We start from the raw sequence: 6,000 nt of genomic DNA, 5'->3' as shown, positions 1-6,000 counted from the left end.
AAGAAGTCAACGCCAGAAGCATAAAATACGATATAAATACAACAGCTTTTCCATCGTATAAAACGAATAATTGCAACTAGTGTGAAAGTAATGGTCATTTCTACGTTCCGAGCACCCTAGGCGTCACTCTAGGGCGTTGCTCCACCACATCTAATAGCTACGGCCTTAGAAGCCAACGCCAGAGGCATAAAATACAATATAAATACAACAGCCGTTACACCGTATAAAACGAATAATTGCAAACTGTGTGAAGGTTATGGTTATATCTACGTTCCGGGCAACCTAGGCTTCACTGTAGGGCGTTCCTCCACCAGATCGAAGTGTTAGGGCCTAAGAAGTCAACGCCCGAAGCATAAAATACGATATAAATACAACAGCTTTTCCATCGTATTAAATGAATAATTGCAAACAGTGTGAAAGTAGTGGTCATTTCTACGTTCCGAGCATCCTAGGCCTCACTCTAGGACGGTGCTCCACCATATCGAATAGCTACGGCCTTAGAAGCCTACGCCTGAAGCATAAAATACAATACAAATACAACAGCCTTTTCATCGTATAACAGGAATAATTTCAACAAGCGTGAAAGTAATGATCATTTCGGCGTTTCGGTATCCTAGACTTAACTCTGAGGCACTGTTCCACCAGATCGAATAGTTAGGGCCTAAGAAGTCAACGCCAGAAGCATAAAATACAATAAAAATACAATAGTTTTTCCATCATATAAAACGAATAATTGCAACCAGTATGAGAGCTATGGTCATTTCTACTTTACGGGCAACCTAGGCTACACCCTATGGCGTTGCGCCACCAGATCGAATAGTTAGTGCCTTAGAAGTCAACGCCAGAAGCATAAAATACAATAAAAAGACAACAGTTTTTCCATCGTATAAAACGAATAATTGCAACCAGTATGAAACTTCTGGTCATTTCTACTTTCCGAGCAACCTAGGCTTCAACCCTAGGGCGTTGCTCCAACAGATTGAATAGTTAGGGCCTTAGAAGTCAACGCCCGAAGCATAAAATGCAATAAAAATACAACAGTGTTTCCATCACATAACAGGAATAATTGCAACCAGTTTGAAAGTGATGGCCAGTTCTACGTTCCGGGCAACCTAGGCTTCACTCTAGGGCGTTGCTCCACCAGATCGAATAGTTAGGGCCTTAGATGTACAACGCCCGAAGCATAAAATACAAAATAAGTAAAACAGTTTTTCCATCGTATAAAACGAATAATTGCTACCAGTGTGAAAGTTATGGTCATTTCTACTTTCCGGGCAACCTACGCATCACCCTAGGGCGTTGTTCCACCAGATGGAATAGTTACGGCCTAAGAAGTCAACGCCAGAAGCATAAAATACGATATAAATACAACAGCTTTTCCATCGTATAAAAGGAATAATTGCAAACAGTGTGAAAGTAATGGTCATTTCTACGTTCCGGGCAACCTAGGCTTAACTGTATGGCGTTCTTCCACCACATCGAATAGCTACGGCCTCAGAAGTCAGCGCCTGAAGTATAAAAACAATAAAAATACAACAGTATTTCCATTCTATAACAGGAATAATTGCAACCCGTGTGAAAGTGATGGTAATTTCTACGTTCCCGGCAACCTAGACATCACCCTAGGCCGTTGTTCCACCAGATCGAATAGTTAGGGCCTAAGAAGTGAACGCCAGAAGCATTAAATGCAATAAAAATACAACAGTTTTTCCATCATATAACAGGAATAATTGCAACCAGTTTGAAAGTGATGGCCAATTCTACGTTCCGGGCAACCTAGATTTCACTCCAGGGCGTTGCTCCACCAGACCCAATAGTTACGGCCTAAGAAGTCAACGCCAGAAGCATAAAATACGATATAAATACAACAGCTTTTCCACCATATAAAACGAATAATTGCAACCAGTATGAAACTTATGGTCATTTCTACGTTCCGAGCACCCTAGGCGTCACTCTAGCGCGTTGCTCCACCACATCTAATAGCTACGGCCTTAGAAGTCAACGCCAGAGTCATAAAATACGATATATATACAACAGCGTTTGCATCGTATAAAACGAATATTTGCAACCAGTGTGAAAGTTATGGTCAGTTCTACATTCCGGGCAACCTAGGATTCACTCTAGGGCGTTGCTCCAACAGATTGAATAGTTAGGGCCTTAGAAGTAAACGCCCGAAGCATAAAATGCAATAAAAATACAACAGTGTTTCCATCTTATAAAACGAATAATTGCAACGAGTATGATACATATGGTCATTTCTACTTTCCGAGCAAGCTAGGCTTCACCCTAGGGCGTTGCTCCAACAGATTCAATAGTTAGGACCTTAGAAGTGAACGCCCGAACCATAAAATGCAAAAAAAATACAACAGTGTTTCCATCATATAACAGGAATAATTGCAACCCGTATGAAAGTGATGGCCAATTCTACGTTCCGCGCAACCTAGGCTTCACTCCAGGGCGTTGCTCCACCAGATCGAATAGCTAGGGCCTAAGAAGTCAACGCCAGAAGCATAAAATACGATATAAATACAACAGCTTTTCCATCGTATAAAACGAGTAATTGCAACTAGTGTGAAAGTAATGGTCATTTCTACGTTCCGAGCACCCTAGGCGTCACTCTAGGGCGTTGCTCCACCACATCTAATAGCTACGGCCTTAGAAGCCAACGCCAGAGGCATAAAATACAATATAAATACAACAGCCGTTACACCGTATAAAACGAATAATTGCAAACTGTGTGAAGGTTATGGTCATATCTACGTTCCGGGCAACCTAGGCTTCACTGTAGGGCGTTCCTCCACCAGATCGAAGTGTTAGGGCCTAAGAAGTCAACGCCCGAAGCATAAAATACGATATAAATACAACAGCTTTTCCATCGTATTAAATGAATAATTGCAAACAGTGTGAAAGTAGTGGTCATTTCTACGTTCCGAGCATCCTAGGCCTCACTCTAGGGCGGTGCTCCACCATATCGAATAGCTACGGCCTTAGAAGCCTACGCCTGAAGCATAAAATACAATACAAATACAACAGCCTTTTCATCGTATAACAGGAATAATTTCAACAAGCGTGAAAGTAATGATCATTTCGGCGTTTCGGGCATCCTAGACTTAACTCTGAGGCACTGTTCCACCAGATCGAATAGTTAGGGCCTAAGAAGTCAACGCCAGAAGCATAAAATACAATAAAAATACAATAGTTTTTCCATCATATAAAACGAATAATTGCAACCAGTATGAGAGCTATGGTCATTTCTACTTTACGGGCAACCTAGGCTACACCCTATGGCGTTGCGCCACCAGATCGAATAGTTAGTGCCTTAGAAGTCAACGCCAGAAGCATAAAATACAATAAAAAGACAACAGTTTTTCCATCGTATAAAACGAATAATTGCAACCAGTATGAAACTTCTGGTCATTTCTACTTTCCGAGCAACCTAGGCTTCAACCCTAGGGCGTTGCTCCAACAGATTGAATAGTTAGGGCCTTAGAAGCCAACGCCCGAAGCATAAAATGCAATAAAAATACAACAGTGTTTCCATCATATAACAGGCATAATTGCAACCAGTTTGAAAGTGATGGCCAATTCTACGTTCCGGGCAACCAAGGCTTCACTCTATTGCGTTGTTCCACCAGATCGAATAGTTAGTGCCTTAGAAGTCGACGCCAGAAGCTTAAAATACAATATAAATACAACAGTTTTTCCATCGTTTAAAACGAATAATTGCAACCAGTATGAAACTTATGGTCATTTCTACTTTCCGAGCAACCTAGGCTTCACCCTAGGGCGTTGCTCCAACAGATTGAATAGTTAGGGCCGTAGAAGTCAACGCCCGAACCATAAAATGCAAAAAAAATACAACAGTGTTTCCATCACATAACAGGAATAATTGCAACCAGTTTGAAAGTGATGGCCAGTTCTACGTTCCGGGCAACCTAGGCTTCACTCTATTGCGTTGTTCCACCAGATCGAATAGTTAGTGCCTTAGAAGTCGACGCCAGAATCTTAAAATACAATATAAATACAACAGTTTTTCCATCGTTTAAAACGAATAATTGCAACCAGTATGAAACTTATGGTCATTTCTACATTCCGAGCAACCTAGGCTTCACTCTAGGGCGTTGCTCCACCAGATCGAATAGTTAGGTCCTTAGAAGTCAACGCCAGGAGCATAAAATACGATATAAATACAACAGCTTTTCCATCGTATAAAAGGAATAATTGCAAACAGTGTGAAAGTAATGGTCATTTCTACGTTCCGGGCAACCTAGGCTTAACTGTATGGCGTTCTTCCACCACATCGAATAGCTACGGCCTCAGAAGTCAGCGCCTGAAGTATAAAAACAATAAAAATACAACAGTATTTCCATTCTATAACAGGAATAATTGCAACCCGTGTGAAAGTGATGGTAATTTCTACGTTCCGGGCAACCTAGACATCACCCTAGGCCGTTGTTCCACCAGATCGAATGGTTAGTGCCTTAGAAGTCAACGCCAGAAGCATAAAATACAATATAAATACAACAGTTTTTCCATCGTATAAAACGAATAATTGCAACCAGTATGAAACTTATGGTCATTTCTACTTTCCGAGCAACCTAGGCTTCACCCTAGGGCGTTGCTCCAACAGATTGAATAGTTAGGGCCTTAGAAGTCAATGCCCGAAGCATAAAATACGATATAAATACAGCAGCTTTTCCGTCGTATAAAACGAATAATTGCAACCAGTGTGAAAGTTATGGTCATTTCTACGTTCCGGGCAACCTAGGATTCAACCTAGGGCGTTGGTCCACCACATCTAATAGCTACGGCCTCAGAAGACAACGCCTGAAGCATAAAATACAATAAAAATACAACAGTCTTTCCATCCTATAACAGGAATAATTGCAACCCGTGTGAAAGTGATGGTCATTTCTACGTTCCAGGCAACCTAGGCTTCACTCTAGGGCGTTGTTCCACCAGATCCAATAGCTAGGGCCTAAGAAGTCAACGACAGAAGCATAAAATACAATATAAATATAACAGTTTTTCCATCGTATATAAAGAATAATAACAACCAGTGTGAAAGTTATCGTGATTTCTACGTTCCGGGCAACCTAGGCTTCACCGTAGGGCGTTGTTCCGCCAGATGGAATAGTTGGGGCCTAAGAAGTCAACGCCCGAAGCATAAAATACAAAATAAATATAACAGTTTTTCCATCGTATAAAACGAATAATAGCAACCAGTGTGAAAGTTATGGTCACTTGTACGTTCCGGGCAACCTAGGCTTCACTCTAGGGCGTTGCTCCACCAGATCAAACAGTTATGGCCTTAGAAGCCAACGCCCGAAGCATTAAATACAATATAAATATAACAGTTTTTCCATCGTATAAAACGGGTAATAGCAACCAGTGTGAAAGTTATGGTCATTTATACGTTCCGGGCAACCTAGGCTTCACTCTAGGGTGTTGCTCCACCACATCAAACAGTTAGGGCCTTAGAAGTCAACGCCCGAAGCATAAAATACAATATAAATATAACAGTTTTTCCATCGTATAAAACGAATAATAGCAACCAGTGTGAAAGTTATGGTCACTTCTACGTTCCGGGCAACCTAGGCTTCACTCTAGGGCGTTGCTCCACCAGATCAAACAGTTAGGGCCTTAGAAGCCAACGCCCGAAGCATTAAATACAAAATAAATAGAACAGTTTTTCCATTGTATAAAAGGAATAATTGCTACCAGTGTAAAAGTTATGGTCATTTATACGTTCCGGGCAACCTAGGCTTCACCCTCGGCCGTTGTTCCACCAGATCGAATAGTTCGGGCCTAAGAGGTGAACGCTAGAAGCATAAAATACAATATAAATACAACAGCTTTTCCATCGTATAAAACGAATAATTGCAACCAGTATGAAACTTATGGGCATTTCTACGTTCCGGGCAACCTAGGCTTCACCCTAGGGTGTTGCTCCAACAGATTGAATAGTTCGGGCCTAAGAAGTGAACGCCAGAAGCATAA

The sequence above is a fragment of the Calliopsis andreniformis genome, chromosome 11 (genome assembly GCF_051401765.1).
Source record: "Calliopsis andreniformis isolate RMS-2024a chromosome 11, iyCalAndr_principal, whole genome shotgun sequence".
In the NCBI taxonomy this organism is placed as follows: Eukaryota; Metazoa; Arthropoda; class Insecta; order Hymenoptera; family Andrenidae; genus Calliopsis; species Calliopsis andreniformis.
The sequence above is the reverse complement of the archived record's forward strand: the minus strand, read 5'-3'. Positions refer to the sequence as shown.